Source organism: Macaca nemestrina, chromosome 11, assembly GCF_043159975.1.
Source record: "Macaca nemestrina isolate mMacNem1 chromosome 11, mMacNem.hap1, whole genome shotgun sequence".
In the NCBI taxonomy this organism is placed as follows: Eukaryota; Metazoa; Chordata; class Mammalia; order Primates; family Cercopithecidae; genus Macaca; species Macaca nemestrina.
The window spans coordinates 76136412-76158792 of NC_092135.1; the positions used below are offsets into that span (position 1 = coordinate 76136412).

The 22381-nt window shown below is 42.1% G+C and overlaps 1 protein-coding gene across 13 annotated transcripts in view; it reads left to right on the forward strand.

Moving 5' to 3' along the window:
* LOC105468962 (oxysterol binding protein like 6) overlaps positions 1-22381 on the forward strand; it is a 207579-nt gene that overhangs the window by 7943 nt on the left and 177255 nt on the right. The window contains exon 1 of one of the 13 annotated variants that reach the window (XM_011719443.3): positions 20813-21800. The exons of the other annotated variants lie outside the window; for them this stretch is intronic. The gene's annotated coding sequence lies outside the window, so the exon portion shown is untranslated. Of the gene's footprint in view, positions 1-20812; positions 21801-22381 lie in introns of those variants that run through there. 13 annotated transcript variants of the gene reach the window in all.

Here is a 22381-nt window from a genome sequence, read left to right on the forward strand (position 1 = left end):
AAAATATTGGTGGGCAATGTTGGGAGTTAGCAGTTGGCAGGCAACTGATTTTCACAGAATCAACTCAAAATGACAACTTGAGAGTGAAAAAATGGCCATTTTCCAATATAATGATTCTTTTGGGATTACTTTGAGAATATTTTGTATCAAGAGACGTATTTTCTTATTTATGTATTTATTTATTTGAGATGAGGGTCTCACTACGTTGCCCAGGCTAGAGTGCAGTGGCTATTCACAGACATGATCATGGTGCACTACAGCCTCCAGCTCCTGGCTTCAGCCCCCTGAGTACCTGGGATTATAGTTGTGTGTCACGGCACCCGGCAAGAGACATATTTTCTTAGTGGCTCAATATCTAAGACTTAACTAGAACATTAGCCTTTCCAGCATTACCCAAATCACAGAAAGTATCTTAGAAGTAATTTTGTAGATGAGGAAACTGAGGGTCTGAGAGTTGAGTGAGGTGTCCAAGCCAGTGCTAGACCTGTACTGACCATCACATGCCTGGACACTAAATCATCCTGACTTGGCACATGGTCCACATAGAGTTAATTTGTGAAAACATGTATGTACAGATGTAGAAAAAATACTGACGGGGACCTGTGGCATTTGTTCAACCTGAGAAGTGTGCCTGACAATTAGTGTTCCCATGACCATTCTTACATGTGCTTGTTAACTGCAGTTGTAGTGCTTTATCAGATATGATGTCAGCTTTAAGATCAAGTCACATAGTAGACTCATAGTTCCTTTCGGGAATGGCAGAATCCAGGTAGACTTTGGGTCAGTTTTTAATCAGCCATTCCAATCTGACACTACAGTGAGTACTTATAGTATTGGAACCTTATAATAGTATACTTTGTTTTTTTCTCTTCCTGACTTTTGTGCTATTGTTGTCATATTTATGTAATAAACCCCACAATATATTGGTACTGCTTTTGTTTGAAAAGTTATCTTTTAAAGATATGTAAATGATAATTCACAAAATCTTGTGTATTTACCATGTATTTACCATTTATGGTGCCTTTCATTCCTTTTTGCAGATCCATATTTCCATCTGGAATCATTTTCTTTCTGCTTAAAAGGACTTCCTTTAACATTTCTTATTTCCAATGGTGATAACTTTTTCACTTCTGTGTGTCTGAAAATGTCTTTATTTTGCCTTCAATTTTGAAGATTTTTTTTTTTTTTTTTTTTTTTTTGAGACGGAGTCATGCTCTGTCGCCCAGGCTGGCAGGCTGGAGTGCAGTGGCCGGATCTCAGCTCACTGCAAGCTCCGCCTCCCGGGTTCACGCCATTCTCCTGCCTCAGCCTCCCAAGTAGCTGGGACTACAGGCGCCCGCCACTTCGCCCGGCTAGTTTTTTGTATTTTTTTTTAGTAGAGACGGGGTTTCACCGTGTTAGCCAGGGTGATCTCGATCTCCTGACCTCGTGATCCGCCAGTCTCGGCCTCCCAAAGTGCTGGGATTACAGGCTTGAGCCACCGCGCCCGGCCAATTTTGAAGATATTTTCACTGGGTATAAAATTCTAGGTAGATTGTATTTTTCTTTTCAGTGCTTTAAAGATGTAGCCTCTTGTTTGCATTGTTTTCAATGAGAAATCTATTATCCTTATCTTTGTGCATATTGTATCTTTTTTCTCTGGCTGCTTTAAGATTTCTTTTTATCTGCCGGGTGCTGTGACTGACGCTTGTAATCCCAGCAATTTGGGAGGCTGAGGTGGCAGATCACTTGATGTCAGGTGTACGAGCCCAGCCTGGCCAACATGGTGAAACCCTGTCTCTACTAAAAATACAAAAATTGGCTGGGCGTGGTGGTGGGCACCTGTAACCCCAGCTACTCAGGAGGCTGAGGCAGGATAATCACTTGAACCTGGGAGGTCGAGGTTGCATTAAACTGAGGTTGTGCCACTGTACTCCACCTTGGGTGACAGAGCAAGACTCTGTCTCAAAAAAAAAAAAAAAGAAAAAAAGGAAAAGAAAAAAAGAAATAAAAAGATTATTTTTATCATTGGTGTTGAGTAATTTGATCATGATGTACCTTGATGTGGTTTTCTTCATGTCTCTTGTGCCACTGAGATTCATTGAGCATCTTGAATTTGTGGGATTTACATTTTCAAGAAAGTTGAACAAATTTCTGCTATTATTTCTTCACATAGGTTTTTCTGTTTTTTTCTTCATGATTCTGTCTTTTGTGGGGAGTCCATGTACTGTATGTTAGGCTGCTTAAAATTGTCTCACAGCTCATTGAGGCTCCGTTCAGTTTTTAAAGTTCTCTTTTCTCTGTTTCACTTTGGATAGTTTCGATTGCTGTGTCTTTACGCTCAGTTTCTTTTAATTTTTTCTTTTTAAATTGAGGTAGAGTCTCCCCTCAGTTTATGAGGTGAGACTATGTTGCCCAGGCTAGACTTGAACTCTTGGGCTCAAGCTATCCTTCCACCTCAGCTTCCTGAGTAGCTGGGATTATAGGCTCACACCACTGCGCCTGGCCCACATTTAGTCATCTTTTCTTTGGCAATGTCTACAGTATTAATCTCATCCAAGGATGTATTTTTAATTTCAGACTTTGTGACTTTGTAGTTTTCAGCTCTAGAAGTGTTATTTGGGTCTTTAAAAATATCTCCATATCTCTACTTAACTTTTCGAACATACGGAATATAATTATAACTGTTTTTAATATTCTTGCCTGCTAATTCTAATCTTTGTGACAGCTCTGGGTCAGGATCTCCTTACCATGAGTCGTATTTCACTGCTTCTTTATGTGCCTGGTAATTTTTCACTGGATGCTAAATATTGGGAATTTTACCTTGTTGGGTGCTGAATATTTTTGCATTCCTTTAAATGTTCTTGAGCTTTGTTCTGTGATGCAATTAATTTACTTGTAAATAGTTTGACTCTTTAAGGTCTTGGCTTTAAGATTTCATTATTGGGACCAGATAGTGCTCAATTTAAGGCTAATTATTGCCATGAACCGGGCAAGACCCTTCTGTATACTGTACCTAATGTCCGTTGAATCATGAGACATTCTAGTTTGGCAGGTGGGAGCAGACTGTTCTTGATTCTATGAATGTGGGTACTGTTCTGTCATCTCTAGTGCATTCTAGTGTTTTTTTCTCAAGCCTCTTTGGTTTCCTTATACCTATGAGCATGAATTAACTGAATTCTTTTCTTTTCTTTCTTTCTTTCTTTTTTTTTTTTTTTTTTTGAGACAGAATCTCACTCTGTTGCCCAGGCTGGAGTGCAGTGCCGCGATCTCTGCCCACTGCAACCTCCGCCTGCGGGGTTCAAGCGTTTCTCATGCCTTGGCCTCCCGAGTAGTTGGGACTATGGGTGTACGCCACACAACACCCAGGTAATTTTTGTATTTTTGTAGAGAGGGGAGGTTACACCTTGTTGGCCAGGCCAGTCTCAAACACCTGACCTCAAGTGATCCACTTGCCTCGGCCTCCCAAAGTGCTGGGATTACAGGTGTGAGCCACCCTGCCTGGCCTCACTGAATTCTTGAGGGGAACTCTCTGCAGATCTCTGGAAATCTCTCTGTGAAGATCTCTCTTTTCCTTTGGACTACAGCTGCCTTGGATTTTCTGAACTGTCAGCTCAAGTCTGTTGCCGTGGGCCTGGGTTCCCCCTCCCTGTGCCACTGCTGGAACCTCACTCAAGGCAGTAACCTAGTATAGTCTTTCTTAAGACTCACTTCACTCCTTTCCTCTCTCTTGGGGATCACTGTCTTTTGTTGCCTGATAATATCTTGAAAACTATTTCTTTGTATGTTTTGTCCACTTCTTGGTTGTCTCCAACAGGAAGATAAATTCAGTCCTTCATCTTGGCCAGAAGCGGAAGTCCTCCAGATATCTGTTGAAAGTGAGGAGGCAGGCGGAGGAGTGAAGTGGAGGTCTTGAGGGATTGTGGTAAAAGTTAACGTAGCCAGTGCGGTGAAGGGGAAAGAGCTTACCATTGGAAGCCCACCTGAGAGGGAGAGTTACTCTATCAGTGCAGTTGAGTGAGTTGGCTAGCAGTTTTATTGATTCATTGATTCTTTTTTGCTACTATTCATTTACTTATTCGGTGCCTACTCTGCACCAGAGTCTTAACAAACATTATTTCTCATCCTTACGATAGGCCTACAAGGTGTTGGTATTGTTAATCCTTTACCTCCACACTCTACCCTACCTTCCCCCACTGTGAGGCCCAGCCTTTCTCAGTTTCACAGATGAGAAAATAGAAACGTCAACTGACTGCCAAGCTCCTGCAGTTTGTAAATTGTATAATCAGATTTCAAACCCAGTTTCCTGTAGCTCCAAAGCCAACTGGCCCATAATGTCTTTTCCTTGCCAGGGTTGGGATTTGTGTTTGAGTGAGTGAGTTGGGGGGAAATGAGAGTGCTAAAAAGAAGTTGGAGTGACGGCTCATGATTAAGTAGACAGGGAAGGGAGGAAGCCAAAGTTGAAGGCTGGTGGATGGGAAGAAAAGAGAAGCTTCAGTGGCCTTCAGTTCTCTGTGGTGTGGACAATGGCTGTAATGGCCTTAAAGAAACAAGGGAGCCTGTAGTTAGCCCCAGATGATGTCAGTGAGAAGTGATGGGGGAGAAAGAAGTCTTAGAATTCTACCTGATCTAATAAGTTCTGGATCTCTAATAACAGTTCCAGATAGATTGTAGTTCTGAGAAAGGTAAAACAACAAAGCTTCTAGAAAAAGGAAATAAGCAAAGATTTCCTAAACAGGACATAAAGAGTGCTCATGATAAAGGAAACAATAGACAAATTGGACTTTACTGAAGGATCTTTTCAGCACAAACACTGTGCAGAGGACAAAAAATCAAGCAGCACAGTAGGAGATATTTCCAGTATATATGCCCAAGTCACTTTTAGGTCAGTGACTTGGACAAATGAGAAGTTACATGTAGTCACTTATTGAAACACTAATTCATTAATAAATATGATAGATTTGTGTATTTCCAGAATTGTTTGTCTAATCCTCTTAAGGGTATTATATCACTAAGCAGCACAGCTAAGTGTTTGATCAGTTTAATTAGAATGATCATTTGTCACACTTTAGAAGCATTTGGCTCTTGGCTATGAAAATATCAAAGGCTGGGCAAAAAAGTATTAATTTTGCCTTTTTTGAAAATGATATTTCAAACTGTTAAAATCTAGTCACAGTTGAATTAGTACATAACCTTCAACTACTCGAGCCTACCTAATATGCTGATTAATCAGATGATGCATCCAATTTTTCCACAGTTCTTTTTTAATACTGTATTACACAGCCACGTGATTAGGATTTCTCTTATTGGCTGTTTTGAGAAAGTTGGCATCTAATTTTTGTCTTATGTGAAGAACTAAAGTATTTTCCAACAGGTAGAATGAAACGAAAGAGACCCGTCTCTGGTTTATGTGTGGTGAAAAAGCTAGCATATACTGTGTCAATACAAAGGAAACTGAGAACCCAGATAGCACTTAAAGTTGTGTGGTTAGGGATTATGAGGCATGACATAGCAATGAGACTGAGTTCACAGGCTGCAAAGTAAAAACAGTGTCCTTACTTGATCATCTTCTTCTCTATACAGTGGCCAATGGGACAGAAAGTCAGCACAAAATGATGAGGCCACTGTCACGTAACCTGTGTACTTAGTGATATCATTATCCAGCCTTTGGTTTTCGAGATGAAGAAAGGGATAGAAAATTAGATTTATGTTGAATCACTTACCATAGGGTTTAGTTTACTTACCAAAGGCTTTAGTAAGCTCTTTACGAACTCTTTCTTACAGGAGGGTTTTTTGTTTTGTTTTGTTTTGTCTTTGTTTTGAGATAGAGTTTTGCTGTGTTGCCCAGGCTAGAGTTCAGTGGCACAATCTTGGCTTACTGCAACCTCCGACTCCCAGGTTCAAGCAATTCTCCTGTCTCAGCCTCCCAAGTAGCTGGGACTACAGGCACCTGCCACCACGCCCAGCTAAGTTTTGTATTTTTAGTACAGATGGGGTTTCACCATATGGGTCAGGCTGGTCTTGAACTCCTGACCTCAGGTGATCCACCCACCTCAGTCTCCCAAAGTGCTGGGATTACAGATGTGAGCCACCACACCCGGCCTGTTGTTGTTTTTGTTTGTTTGTTTTGTTTTTAGTAGAGAATTTAGGTCTCCTGTGTTTCCCAGGCTGGTCTCAAAGTCCTGGACTCAAGCGATCCTCCCACCTCAGCCTCCCAAAGTGCTGGGGTTTTCGTTTGTTTGTTTTGTTTTTAAAGAGAAAGCGATAGCCAGTGGGTCCCTGCCTATAAAGGTGGCCTTGTGTGGGTGCACCTGTGAGTGCTGCCGTGGTAGAGTGGTATACTGGTTTCGCATGGCTACTGCAATAAATTACCGCAAACTTCGTGGCTGAAAACAACACAAATTCATTCTCTGTGGTTCTGGTCCTTGGTGTTCCTTAGCTCGTGACCACATAACTCAAAATCTCTGTCTTATTTTACATCCCTTTTTCCTCTGTGTGTGTCTTCTTTTTTTGTCTGTGTCAGAACTCTCTGTGTCTCTGTCTTAAGGATACATGTAATTGTATTTAGGGCCCACCTGGATTATCCAGGATAAGCGCCTCCTCTCAGTGTCCTTCACTTAATCATATGTTTGGGAGTCATATATGGTAATATTCTCTCTTAGCCGTATAAGGTAATATCTACAAGCTCAGGGGATTAGGAAGTGAACATATTTTTTAAGGGTGGGATTGGTGTGTATTTTTCAGCCAACTGCAGTTGGTTTTTCCAGCTATGAGTACATCTGCATCAGGAGATATCTGCAGAAGTAAATTTGGGGACATCTGCATGCCATGAGTATGCAGGGGAAGTCACCTATGAGAACCTCTTGTGTGCTGACCTGGAGTTAGAGCTGCTGTGTGTGTCTGGGGAGGAGGGTGGGAGATGGAGGTGGAGAGAATATTTTGAAAGAAACTTGAGGGAGGATATCAAATGTGCAAGAAATTTTTCTAAAGCTAGGTAGTAACTGGTTTGAGAAAGTCTAATTTAAGAGGTAATAACTTCAAGCTAATTTTAAGAATTTTTTTTTCTGTCAACTATTTGATGATAAGCAAATATTAACCAAATTATGGAGACTGAATTTAGAGAACTTGTGTGCCAGTGTGACAATTAGCAAAGTTTTGTTAGAAATAAAGTGCCGGGCTGGGCATGGTGGCTCATGCCTGTAATCCCAGCACTTTGGGAGGCTAAGGTGGGCGGATCACCTGAGTTCAGGAGTTCAAGACCAGCCTGGCCAACACAGTGAAACCCCGTCTCTAACGAAAATACAAAAAATTAGCCAGGCGTGGTGGCACATGCCTGTAGTCCCAGCTACTTGGGAGGTTGAGGCACGAGAATCACTTTAGCCCGGCAGGCGGAGGTTGCAGTGAGCCGAGATTGCACCATTGCCTTCCAGCCTGGGTGGCAGAGTGAGACTCTGTTTAAAAAAAAAAAAAAAGAGCCATCCCATAGAATATTAATTTGGTTAATACTTGCTTATCATCAAATGGTTGAGAAAGAAAAAAAATACTCTTAAAAGTAGCTCGAAGTTATTACCTCTTAAATTAGACTCTTTCAAACCAGTTGCCACTTAGCTTTAGAAAAATCTCCTGTACATTTGATATCCTCCCTCAAGATCCTTTCAAAATACTTATTTGCGTATGTTTTGATCTTAAACCTTTTTTATTGTCAACACACACCTCTCTCCTGTATTGGATCTCCTGCTTTCTATGTCTTTGTGTTTTCCTCTTCTTTGCTTGTCCCTCTGTCCCTCCCTCCCCGCCCCTCCCTCCCCTCCCCTCCCTCCCCTCCCCTCCCCTTCCCTCCCCTCCCTTCCGTTCCCTTCCCCTCCCCTCCCATCCTTTTCCTTTCCTTCTCCTTCTCCTTCTCCTTCTCCTTCCCTCCCTCCCTCCCGCCCGCCCGCCCTCCTTCCTTCCTTCCTTCCTTCCTCCCTCCATCCCTCCCTCCCTCCCTCCCTCCCTCCCTCCCTCCCTCCCTCCCTCCCTTCCTTCCTTCCTTCCTTCCTTCCTTCCTTCCTTCCTTCCTTCCTTCCTTCCTCTCTTCCTTCCTTCCTCTCTTCCTTCTTTCCTTCCTCCCCTTTCTTTCTTTTTAGTGTAGCACATCCTCCGTTAGCTTCCTGAGAGGGTAAAGTTTTTGAGATCTTAAATGTCTATAAATATTTTTACACTATTCTCATTCTTAATTGATAGTTTGGGCCTAAAATTCAAGGTTGGGCATAATTTTCCTTTAGAATATTCAAGGCTTTAGTCCACTGCCCCCTAGCTTCTGAAATTATTGTTAAGAAGACCAAAGCCATTCTAAAACCTAAGTTTGTTTTTCTGTCTGGTAGTTGGTAGTGTTTTCTCTGTTTATATTCAGTCTTTTGTCCCTCTTTGGTGTGCCATTTCAGTCTGGAAAATTAAGGTCTTTAAGATCTGAAACATCTTCATTAGTTTTATTGATGCTTTCTTCCCCTCACTTTTCTCTGTTCTCTTTTTCTGAAATTCGGATTATTTGGGTATTAGACTTCCTAGATTCATTGGTTCTTTAATTTTCTTATGTTTGCTGTCATATTTCTTTGTTTTTAATCTTCTTGCCCTACTTTCTGGGAGATTTCCTCAACCTTATTTTCCTTTTCCTCTTTTTTTTTTTTTTTCTAGGTTTTCAAAGAGGCAGTTTTCCAGCTTTTCTATTGAGTTTTGCATGTCTGAAATGTCTTCTTTCTTTCTTTTTTTTTTTTAGCATCCCTTTCTTGTTTGATGGATGCAGTATCTTCTGTCACCCCTCTGAGGTTATTGACATTTTCTGCTCCCTGCACAGGGAAACCTCGGTGTCCTCCAAGTGACTCAGGGGAAACCTCGGTGTCCTCCAAGTGACTTTCTTTATGTTTGTTTTGATCTGTCTTTCATGTTTGAGTTTTTCCTCAGATATCTGGTGATTGTGGCTTGTCTGCTTCTGTTTACGAGTGAGTCCCCAAGGGAGCTGATTTGAGAGCTTCAAGCACTCAAGTGGGTCTTTTAAACAGAGGGCTTCATGGACAGAGCCGGGTCCTGTAAGGAAGCCCGCTCTCACTACAATAGCAGTATCCTGAGGTTTTCCTATTGGGCTGGGCAGATTTCACAGAGACCTCACAAGCTTTTGCCTGAAGGCTACCGGCCTGGCTACCATTAAGAAAAAGCAAACAAACAAACAAACAAAAAACTACCAAATAACTTAAAAAGCTTTCCAAGACATGGTGCCTTTTTTTTCCCACTTTTCTCTCTTTCCGTGCTATAGCCATATGTACTCCGGAAAATAAGACTTTCTTAAAGAAAAAGACTATAAGTAATTTATTTTTATTTTTATTTATTTATTTTTTTGAGACAGGGTCTCACTCTGTCACCCAGGCTGGAGTGCAGTGACATGATCTCGGTTCACTGCAACCTCTGCCTCCCAAGTTCAAGCGATTCTCCTGCCTCAGCCTCCTGAGTAGCTGGGATTACAGGTGCCTGCCACCATGCCCAGCTAACTTTGTTTTTTTTTTTTTTTTTGAGACGGAGTCTCGCTCTGTCGCCCAGCCCAGGCTGGAGTGCAGTGGCGCGATCTCGGCTCACTGCAAGCTCCGCCTCCCGGGTTCACGCCATTCTCCTGCCTCAGCCTCCCGAGTAGCTGGGACTACAGGCGCCCACAACCGCGCCCGGCTAATTTTTTGTATTTTTAGTAGAGACGGGGTTTCGCCGTGGTCTCGATCTCCTGACCTTGTGATCCGCCTGCCTCGGCCTCCCAAAGTGCTGGGATTACAGGCGTGAGCCACCGCGCCCGGCCTGTTTTGTATTTTTTAGTGTAGATGGGGTTTCACCATGTTGGTCATGCTGGCCTTGAACTCCTGACCTCAAGTGATCCTCCTGCCTCCCAAAGTGCTGGGATTACAGGCATGAGCCACCACACCCGACCTGTAAGTAAATTTGACAGTTAAAAAAATTCCAGCAGAGACTTTCAAACTGACCTTCCCCTGCAATTAGGACACCCTAGTATTTTACTGTTAGATGATTCAACCTAAGGATATTATCTGATGGCCTTTTGGGTTTGGATATCAATTTAGGAAGATAAATGTAGATACAATATGCCTCATATACAATGGACATAAAAATGACCCCTCTTGCCTGGGCGCAGTGGTTCACGCCTATAATCCTAGCACTTTGGGAGACTGAGGCGGCGAATCACTTGAGGTCAGGGGTTCAAGAACAGCCTGGCCAACATGGTGAAACCCTGCCTCTACTAAGAATATAAAAAATAAGCTGGGTGTGGTGGTACATGCCTGTAATCCCAGCTACTTGGGAGGCTGAGGCAGAAGAATCTCTTGAACCCAGCAGGCAGAGGTTGCAGTGAGCCGAGATTGTGAGATTGCCCACTGCACTCCAGCCTGGGTGACAAGAGTGAGACAATGTTTCAAAACAAACAAACAAAAAACCTCTCTCTCTGCTGGAATGGCTTAGAGGCTGGGACAATGACAGAGGGTTGTTTAAACTCAAGCTACTCACTCTTGCCTTTGTATCTTGCTGTATTCGTGTAGGGCATGAATTTATACTACATGGAGAGAGCAAGATATAAAATCAAGACTGGGTGCAGTGATTCATGTCTGTAATTCCAACACTTTGGGAGGCCAAGATGGGTGGATCAAAGGTTCAAGACCAGCCTGGGCAACATAGCAAGACCCTGTCTCTAAAAAAATTAAAAACAGCCATGTGTGGTGGTGCGCACCTGTAGTCCCATCTCCTCTGGAGGCTAAGAAAGAAGGATTGCTTGAGCTGATGAGTTTGAGGCTGCAGTGAGCTATGATTGCACCGCCCCAATCCAGCCTGGGCTACAGAGTAAGATCCTATCTCAAAAACAAACAAACAAACAAACAAAAACCCCCCAAAAAGTCAAGGAGGTTCTGAACCACCTAGTTAATCCTAAAATCCCTGTGTACAAATAGGTGAGCAGGTGCTTGACTTTCAATATGGTTTCAGAAACTGGATAACCTTGTGTCCTGGGGCCCAAGGGGATGGTCTTTGATTAATATCCGACTGTGCCTAGGGCTCAGCTTTCAGTTTGTCCCAGCCCCAGGCCTGCCGGTCTCTTCAGGGCTCCTGCCAGAGCAAGATTGCTCCTGGCACCTGCTGCTTATTTCCTGACCTCAGCCGGATGCCGTTTTGATAGGGATTCCCTACCCTCCTCTATCTCTGCAGCCCTGTCAGGGCTGGAGTCTCCACCTGACCCCACTCTGAAGACCCACTACAACTTCAGCTTTGCTTTTGGATCTCTCAGGTGTCAGCCACTGGCCCCAGCCCCTTATTGCTGCCCTACCATTACCCTCTGCCCAGATTCCCAGCTCGGAGCCACGTGAGCCCCTCCCTTCTCCTTGGAGGAGCAGTATCTTCAATGGTAATGCACTGTGTTTTCTTCATTAAAGTATTGTTGTAAGTGGTGGTTAGGAACTCTAACTCCGTTATGGCTTCCCACAAGGCCTGGACTCCACCAATTATAACATATTTTAAAGGAACAGTATATGTTTTGATTTCCAGGTCATAAATTTGAACAACCAACTTTTTGGCATAGGTTCCATTGGGAAGTTGGGGGCTGCCTTGCCATATCATGCAAGGGAGGAAAAATGTCATCATCAAATATTCATTAAGCTCCCACTTGTGCCTCGTGCTGTTGTGCCTGCTGAGTCTGTGAGGCCTCTGCTGGGCCTGTTTTTATAAACTCTAATAAGGCCGCCTTACAAATTGCCCTCTGAAGCTCAGCACACTGTAGAGGTTTCCCTGACATACCCTGTGTCATGCTAATGGGGAGGATTTAAGGCAAGAAGTGTTCCTAATCTGACAAAGTGCGATCGTAATTTAAATATGTCCTTTCCTGGAGCTGGAGTTCTTTTAGTCACTGAGCCTGCACTAATTTGTGTGATTCTTTTGGGGGTCAGAGCACTCTTCTTAGAGTTTTTTAAAATTAATACTTCCTGTTGGTTCAGTGTTTTATTTCAAGTGAGGCATTCTTAGAAGAATGTGACACACAGTGATTTCTGAAAGATTAAAGCAGTGTGTTCTGAGGTGAGCCTTACAATTAATTGCCTGAATTGGCTCTAATTATACATAAAGAGCCAAGCTATTAGTGTTAAAAGGAGGGACTTCAGAAAGTACAGTTGGTCCCAAAGACTGAATAACTGTTGCAAACAGTAATCAGTGAGGTGGTACCTATTGTATAAAACACCTTAGCTGGAAATTACTTGTGTCCATTCAAGTTGGGTTTTCCCCTTACGCTTGGTTATTTCCTTTTCAGGGAAGGTATGCAACTTTTTAAACGCAGAGGCTAAAACTAAAATTGCTCATGGAAAACATTTTTATGTAAACGAGTGCACCCTGTGTGAACACGGACCCTTTTGATAATTTTTTATTTTATTTATTTATTTTTTTGAGACAAGTCTCTCTGTGTCGCCCAGGGTGGAGTGCAATGGCGCTTTCTCGGCTCACTGCAACCTCCGCCTCCCGGGTTCAAGCGATTCTCCCGCCTCAGCCTCCCGAGTAGCTGGGATTACAGGCACACACCGCCACACCTAGCTAATTTTTTGTATCTTTAGTAGAGACAGGGTTTCACTGTGTTGATCAGGCTGGTCTTGAACTCCTGGCCTCATGATCCACCTGCCTCGGCCTCCCAAAGTGCTGGGATTACTGGCATGAGCCACCACGCCCGCCCGAACAGGGACCCTCTTGATTGCTCCTCTTTAGACACTTTTGAAAGCTCTTCTTCCACCCACCTAAAATGTCAATGCTTCCAGGGATTTATCCTTAGTCTTCTCACTCCATACTCCCTCCCTGCTTGACCGCATCAAGTTCTGACTCTCTGCTAGCAAATTCCAAATTTATCTATCTGGGCCAGGTCCCTTCTAAATTCCAGAGGCGTATTTTCATATGGTTATCTTACAGGAATTTCTAACTTGTGCATGCCCAAAACAGAACTGGGGACCATGATTGTCCCTTTCAAATCTGGCATTTCCCACCCTGCCCCGACTCTTCCACTTGGGAGATCACCCAACACTAAACTCCGTGTCTTGTTGATTCTGCTGCTAACCACGTCTCTCCATCCTCATTACCGTGCCCTTTTTCATGCCTTCATCATCTGCTTCCTAGACTATAACAAAAGCTTTGTAACTGGTCTCCATCAATCCAATTTGCTTCCTTCCAAACTATACACACGTGCTAGAAAAATATTAAAGCGCAAGTCCGATCATGTCACTGTGTGCTTAAACACGTGAAATTGCTGTCAGTTATTTGACAAATTTGACAAATCATTGTCTTTTATTTGTGTGGCTGTTTAATCTTATATGTTCCCCATTCCTAATTTACAACAGCTCGGACTGGTCATCTCGAATTCATGTAGATGGTTTGCTGCCTAAGGCCTTTGCACAAGTGTCTGCTATGACTGGACTGCTCTTCTCCTGTCCTCTGCCCGGCTACTGCCTGCTTGCCCTACTCATCTTATCTTCCGTGTCATTCCTTGGTGGCATTTCCAAAAGCCCTCCCCCGTTGGTTAGTTCCCCTACTAAATATGCCAACAGCATCCTTTATTTCCTAGCACTCATTATAATTATAATTAATCAAGTATTTGTATAATTACTGGTTTGATGACTGATGATGTCCCAATATCCTGTAAACTCCCTGAGAGCAGGGACCATGCCTGTCTGGCACACCATTCTCTCCCCAGTGCCTTTCATAACAAATATTTGCCAACCGAATGTGTAATGAATGCAGTTGGACAGAAGCCGTGGCATATGTTATATGTGTTTGAACTTATGTTTGAATATGGGGTATCTGATGTTCTAGGAGCCTGACTACTTCCCATTCCAAAATGAGGCAATCCTGTAAAGGCCTTATTTAGATCTTGTTAACTGTTCAGCTGTTACATCCTCTTTCCCCTTTTATTCTGGAAGTAGATTGGTCAAGAGTTCTACCAGAGAAACACAACCAATAGAAGATAAAAGATTTATTGCACAAATTGGCTTGCTCATTTGTGGGGGCTGACTAGGCAAGTACAAAATCAATCCATAGGACAAGCTGTCTGGACGAACAGGCTGGAATTCTCTGGCACAGGGTGGCGCTGCTGTTCACAGGTGGAATTTCTTCTCCGGGAACTCGGCTCTGCCCTTAAGACTTCAACTGATTCAGTCAGGCCCACTTATAATCTCCTTCACTTAAAGTCAACTGATTATGGACTTCAGTCACATCTACAAAATACTTTCACATGGAACCAGGCACGGTGGCTCATGCCTGTAATCCCAGCCACTCGGGAGGCTGAGGCGGGAGGATTGCTTGAGCCCAGGAGTTTGAGACCAGCCTAGGCAACACAGTGAGACCCTGTCTCTTAAAAAAAAAATTTTTTTTTTTAATCAGCCGGGTGTGGTGGCACATGCCTGTAGTTCCAGCCACCCAAGAGGCTGAGGCAGGAGGATTGCTTGAGCCTAGGAGATCAAGGCTGCTGTGAGCTGTGAATTGTACCACTGCATCCACTCTGGGCAACAGAACAAGACCCTGTCTCTAAACAAACAAAAACATTTACTACAATGCTTGGCTTAGTTTTTGGTTTAATAACTAGACTGTAGCTTGTAACAAAGTTGACACGTAAAATTGACCATCGAATAAGTCTTTGATGCAAAGGACTGGTTTAAAAGCAAAATTATTCTTTTTTTAAAAAAGAAAAAACAAAAAACAGAAACAAAAAAATCTTGGTACTTCTGGGATTGGGAATGGTAAAGAAATGTTTTATTCAGTGGGTTTCTTATTAGTTATGAGCTATGGAAATAACGTCTATATAGAATAAGTTTTTACCTATTCTGCCGATGTATGCCAAGTAACCTCATTCCTCTGCTATCCAAAACAAATGTGTCACTATTCAAATGTGAACCAGTAATAAAATTCTGGGAAAACTGGCCCTTTGTGTGTAGTGTTTCTAATAAGTGGACAACTGTGTCTTCCACAGGTGCCTTTTTGTTTGTCAGCACAGCAAACATTTACTGAGCTCAGAGCAGGGCAATGGAGATGAGGCTGAATACCACCCTTAATTTCAAGGCTTTGCATTGTATTGTGGTAGACAAATAAGTAAAACGTAATTGCAGGCCCAGAGTTCTGTGAGGTTGGAGTATAGACTGCAAGAGAGACATAGTTTGATGCCAGAGCTTGGGGACGCAGCCTTTTTCTGCAGAGAGAGAAGCCCTCTCTCTGGGAGAGTGTCATGTTTCTGTGATTTAGGGAGAGGAATCTGGTGAAGTAAGGGAAGGAGAGAGTGTTAGTGGCAGGAGTCGGAGCTGAAACTTTGGCAGCAATATTGAAAAAAAGAGGCTGGGTTCTAGCACTAGCAGAGTTTTATCAACTGAGGAGGTGACTTTGAGTTGACCAGTAATGGAGGTGTGTGATACTGGAGGAAAAATGAATGTTTAGTTCTGGGGCAGGTGAAGGGGACAAAAGGTAAGAGTTGCTATGTATTGTGCATCTACACTGGGTCTGGTGTGTGACACACACACAAATTCATGGTTTGGAGGCTGGTGTTATTTCTAGCCTGATTGAAATCACCTAAGGAGGGTCTTGAACCAAGGGAGAAGTTTGAGGAAGGTCCTAACTTACTCATTTGAGGGGGCTGGCTAGACAAGTACAAAATCAATCCATAGGACCTTGGTACCGAAGATTCTTTTTCAGGTCTTTCATCTTTTTATGAAGGGTAATATAGACATGCCACTTTAAATATTACCTGACAGCTGATTCTAAGAGGATATCTGTTTGTATTTAAGTGTTGGTTAGTAGATATTGGAAAGGGGGGGAAAAAAGGATTACATTCATGAATGATTTCTCAGTGTTGTCTTATAACTCCCAAAGCGAATTGAGAAACCGGAGGTTTTTGGCCCTGAATATACCTCTTGGTACATGAAATCATATTCACTCAATTGACTTTTTAAAAAGGCAAGTATGAAAGGCTCTCACTGACCATATCTGGGAAAACTAGAATGTCAAAATAAATAAGAGTAACAGATTGTAAGTCATTACATGAAATAGGATTCAATGAGTCTGTATTGATAAAAATAAATAAGTGAAGGTGAGAGAGAGGAAGCTCTTCTTTTGTTGGTCGGGAATGCTGACCAATGAATGTAGGAGGAATGTAGGAACTAGAACAATCACCATTTGGCAAACATAGTGATGGTTAAGGCAGGAATTGTCAATGGATGCTAAGTTTGGTGGATGCTAAGAATGGAGGCTTGAGGAACAGGATACTGGTAGAGTCTCATCATGTCTCTCTACAACGTACCTATCAATTACGAGGAGGAAAATGGTGACTTTATCGTTTTTTGGCATCTTCCTGCCAGGAATGCATGGCCTGAGTCTGGTCATGAGGGAGACATCAGATGGACTCAAATTGAGGGTGACCTGAGTTATCCGAGAGAATAAAAGATTTGGCTTGTTAAAACTGTCGAGGATGAGACAAGGAAAGACCAAGAAACTACTCCACACTGAAGGAGAGATTGGATAACTAAATGTAACACATGGTCCCAAATTGGATTCTGGGCCTGGAAGGAGAAAGAGCTACTGTTGGGACAAGCTGAATGGCATTTGTGAATTGATAGTAATATTCTATCAGTATTCAGTCACTTATTGAGCTAGTCAGATGGTTATTATGTAAGGGAGTGCCTTTGTTTTGGGAAATACATACTGGAATATACAGGAATGAAGGGGCATCATATCCACAATTTACTCTCAAATGATTTAGAAGTGCTGAAGACTAAATAATCCAGTGTCTAAGTCAAAGGGAAAGAGGAGTGTGAGTTCTTTGTACTGTTCATGCAACTTAAGTTATTTTAAAATAGAGTATTTTTAAAGGTGATGAAACTCAAGGAAGGACCAAAGAACTGCTTTGAATTGCAGGAAACTGAGAGACATGACAAATACCATGAATGATCCTGGACTGAATCCTTTTGCTACAAAAGAAGTCAGTAGGATGGTGAAGCGGCTACGTTGTCCAAGGTGTATACTCGGGGGTTCGTTGTCGCACACCAGAAAAATTTAGCACACAGACACACATGAGTTTAGGAGTGGAGGTTTAATAGGCAGAAGAGAAGAGAAAGAGAAACAGCTCTCTCTATAAAGAAAGTGGTCTCCCAGCAGAAAGGACCAGCTGGTGGGGAATGTGCCTGATTTTATAGTCAGGTTTGAGGAGATGGTGTCTGATTTACATAGGGCTCACAGATTGGTTCCATCAGGTATGACATTTACATAATGCATAGGGAAGGCTGGTTGCCCCACCCTAATCTTATTATGCAAGTGGCCTTTCCAGTTGATCTATACCATCTTGTCTGCTTCTTACTGTACAGGAGACTGACAAAGAGAAGGGAAGATGGAACCACCATCTCGAACATGATTGGCACAATTGCCGGCATCTATGTCTGCAACTCAGTTTTACAAGCCACTTATTGTTAGGAAAATAATTTGGGGCTGGTTTGCATTAAAAGGAAAACCTTATGGAGGACTTCCATGTCCTCACTATCTGCCCAAGTAATTTCTTCCTAACTTTTGTATCAGTGGTTGGCAGAGTTTCAATAGGGTTTTTGAGCGAAGCAGATATGGACATTCTTTGTACTGTTCTGAGAGTTTACCTGTAAGTTTGAAATTGTTTTAAAATATTTTTTTTAGGTTTCAAGAACTTTCCCTCGAGTCCAAAAAAGTTTCAATTTCTTTTTTCTTTAACAAGAATAGGATAGAATTTGTTTCTGCTATAAAAGGCTGACCAGACTGTGCTTTTAAAAAGGAGGTTGGAAGGTGTTAAAGATTTTATTTTACAAGTAGGAAATGCCTACGTGGTCCATCTGTAGACAAGTCAGCTTCTTGACTCTTTGTCCTCAGAAGTAAATTCAGGATAACAGTTTCTGCCTGGCCTCTCTTGTTGGGCAAGTCCTTCTTAGGGCAGATAGAGATAAATCTGTAAGCATTATTTAAAAAAAAAAAAAGAGAGAGAGAGAGAGAATGCTATAGGAAGGTAAGCTATTCTTGACAAAATTCTCTTGGTTCTATTAATAGAGGTATTCTGGGTTGGTAATGGAAATGGCTTTCCCCTTGTTTGCTTCTCAAACATCTTACCACCTTTTCCATGATTCTCTTTCAACTTCTTACTCTTTTACTTTTTTCTCTCCCTCTCTTTTATCCCCCTCCTTCTTTTTTTTTTTTTTTTTTCTGATGAAGTCTTGCTCTGTTGCCCAGACTGGAGGACAGTGGCATGATCTCTGCCCCCTGCAACCTCTGCCTCCCGGGTTCAAGTGATTCTCCTGCCTCAGCCTCCCGAGTAGCTGGGAATACAGGTGTGCGTCACCACGCCCAGCTAATTTTTGCATTTTTAGTAGAGATGGGGCTTTGCCTGTTGGCCAGGCTAGTCTTGAACTCCAAACCTCATGATCTGCCCGCCTCAGCCTCCCAAAGTGCTGGGATTACAGATGTGAGCTACCACACCCAGCCTATCCCTGCTCCTTTTTATTAGACCTGAATTTTTCCCTCTTGTACATAATTCTTTCCTTTTTTTTAATTCTCTCCACTTCTGACTCTTCTCTGACAGTTTTGTTTCCCTACTTACCTGCTTTGACTTGATTCCCTTTTTCTCGTAGCCTGAAGGATTCTGGATATAATGCTACTTGTCCAATTTGCCTTTATTCAAGAGCAAGACCAATATGAAATAGACTCTTAGCAATAGACTATTTATAAAAAAAAAAAAATGGAGTTTTGTTAAAGATATCCTTTAATGAATGCTCACTGTGGGCCAAGAATTGTGCTGGTTGCATCATCTATATTCAGATTTAATCCACACAACAACATTGTGGAGTAGGTATTTTTATCCCCATTTTACAAAATAGGAAGTGGAAGCACGGAAGTAGAACAGCTTACTGAAAATAAGAAATAGTAGGTGGCCAAGCCAACTTTCCAGATCCCAAGGTGAATTTCAAAACCTGTGGTGCTTTAATCCTAGTATCTAGCCTAAGGGTATTAGTTCCATAACAATTGGGTTTGGAGATAGCACCCTAGGGGGCAAGGGTGTCTTTTACTTGAGAATCAATGAGGAGCCAGAGAAAGTGAATTTTGTAGCACGTATTAGGCTAGGGTGTTGGGGAGGGAAGCTGAAATATGTGTCAGCCTCTGAATGGCTGATTCTTGGCAAGTAATTATTTATAATCAGTGCATGTTGCTGCTGAAAGCCATCCCATCGGACCCCTTTCCAGCAAGATTCTACTTTTGGAGTGTAACAGCAACTAATTACGTGCTGTTAAATCCAAGACCCATTTTATATTCAGAGGTTCCAGTGGTAAACCTCGCATGTCAGGAGCAATTGGTGACACTGTGGCATGTCATCTTCAATGTGCTGAACTGTGGACAATAAATCCTAGCAGGCTGGATAGGCTAAAATAACCACGTTCACCATCATCCCCACTGCCTTCTGAGCAATGCTATTTCAAGGCAACAGGTTCAGGATGTCCTCCTAAGTGGTGGCCTGGGGATTTCAGAAACATACAAATATGATTAATACTGAAAGTTTTAAGATTTTGAGTGCTTAGGAAAGAGACTGGAGATGTCAACAGGGGATAATGTCAGGCTACAGGTCTAAAAGCTGATCGTGGAGGTGTCTGTTCCCACATAGCTCATGTCTGTTCCCGCATAGTATGTGCTGATAGAACCAGAGGCATACACATAACAAATGTTAGAATGTGAAAACTGGTTTGGCCGAGGCTTTAGACGTCAAGTTCCATTTTGCCAATTGACTACCTTGGATTAATTGGAAGTATATCCTCCACCCCTACCCCCGTCTTTTTTAAGTTACAAAATGAACAGTCTCCTTTTTTTTTTTTTTTTTTTTTTTTTTTGCAGCGGTGGGGAATGCGGATGGACAGGGTCTTACTCTGTCACCTAAGCTGGAGTGCAGTGGGGTGATCTTGGCTCACTGTAACCTCTACCTCCCAGGTTCAAGTGATCCTCCCACCTCAGTCTCCTTAGTAACTGGAACTCCAGATGCACACCACCATGGCCGGCTCTTTGTTTTTTCGTATTGTTTTGTAGACACAGAGTCTTGCCATGTTGCCCAGGCTGGTCTAGAACTCCTGGTCTCAAGCAACCTGCCTGCCTCAGCCTCCCAAAGTGCTGGGATTACAGGCGTAAGCCACTGTGCCCAGCCAAAAAATGAATAGTGTTCTTATTGGAATTTAAATCTTTGTTTATAAAATATGTCTTATAGTACACATCTTTATTCAATTTCATAGGGAAAAATGCAGAAGCTGAAATGTACTTTTCTGTTGAAAGTAAAATGTGATGTTGCAGCAGCAACATCAGCTGAGTTGTCTACGCAGCCATACTCTGTCACTTATAGTTCTGCTTCTGTTGCTGACATCAGGTTGATCTCCTAAAGGGGGATTTTCTCATTGATCTTGGATTTTTAAGATGTTGCTGAGATGCTGCATGGAAATATGCAGTAACAGGACGTTGCTGGAGTGTGGCTGAGCAGTGAAAGCATCTGAAAAAAATTGCCCTCTTGGGAGAACCAGGCTGTGTCCATTAAGCCAGAATCTGCCCAGAGTGCCGGTTTTATGATGGGCTTAGCTCAGAGGTTATTGACTTTTCAGCCCATTGAGGCAGCTCAGGGCTCTCTGAGGCAAAGAAGCTGTTTGTTTCCCCCTCCATTCTGGGGCTTAGCTATTTCAACTAGACTATTCCTATCAAATGTAAATTCCAGCCACCAAAAACAGTCTGTGGAAATCTTGATCATGTGCAGTTCAGAGATGGCTGGAGAGAGAATAAGAAAATAAGATAAATAAATATAAACTGAATAAAAATAAAGAATTTGAGAGAAGTTGTTTAAATTTGGATGACCACAGGGTATTGTCAACTATTTTAGTGTAGGATAGAAACATCACTAGGAAACATCTAATAAGCAGGCAGTACTACTTGAAATAATGCATTGTAAAGATACTATACAGCTCTTTAATACATGACTGGCTCATTATTGAGTGAAATTGAAGGAAATACTCTGAAAGGGTAGATGAAGCTATGAGCATGGTTTATTGGAAATGTATGTTAAGTTCTAAGATAATTATTTGATCAGAAGTCTTTGTCGATTATGTATGTGTTATACATTTTTTCACTGGCCTTTTTCAAGTAGTAAACTTCTAAGTATTCCCACAATGATTTAGCTGATCATCAGTAAGCACCACCTATTAGCCAAGTACAGTCTATTCTTACAGAGATGAGGATTGACTTTGCAAAGATGTGGCTTTGGTCAGTGAGTGATACTCACAGGATAATTGACTCAGTCAACCAGCCATGTTTTGGGGAGTAGGGAGGAGGGCTGATTTCACGATCAATACGTGAAGTAGCGTGTTTTAGATACCTTTATCTGGCAGACAGGTATAAATCAATGGCTTCACTTTCCTGAGTTCAGATCCGTACTGTGAAGTGACCTGTCACAGGCATAGCATTTATGTTGTTCCCACTAGAATAAATCACCAAGGAATGATGTATTTGAAAGTGTGCACACTTTCGCATCCCAGTCCTCTGCCACGCTACCAACTTTTCTCTCTTTTTCTATGTTATGCATTGGGAATGGAGAGGAATGAAGGAAGTCATCTACTAAAGAGTCACTTTTATGGAGACTGTAAGCAGTGATGGTTTGCAACATGTTCTCCTCCAGCCCCAGGAAGTTCTGATTCTGCAGTTGTCGTGGAGCAACCCCAGGCTGCAGCCTTCCCCGCCACCGGCCTGGTTTACAGGAGTTGATGCTGGTGGTGTAATTTTAATCCTTGGTTCATTCATCTACCTAAAATCCATAGATGTCCATAAACCTTCTATATTCTGATTTGTAGAGACTCAGATATTACAGAGAGATTTCATAATCTTGGCCCAAAGCAAAGGTTTGCTGATAAAATAAAACAGAATCTTGGTGTGCATAACAATTAATTATAATTTCTTTTAACATTTGAAAAGTAAATGTTGTTATAAGAAGTAATATTGTACAGGGCAGAGAAAAATAAGATAGAACCTCCTCCAAGAAGTAAAAATCACTGGTAAATAATCCCAGTATCCAGAAATAGATAATATTTGGTGTTAAATACTCAGATTTTCTTCTCTAGTATTTATATTCCTGTAAATCATTTATTATATTTATTTTTCATAAAAATAGTCATGCACACATGCTGCTTTATAAACCTCTCCCTTCCCCAGTGTTTCCAAGTTGGTAGCTCTATATTTATTGTTGTTTATAATGGCTGCAGAGATTTGGTGGACACATAGGTTGTATCCTATTTTTTTGTTGTTGCAATAAGCAACACTATGATGAACATCTTTATACACAGGAGTATGCACT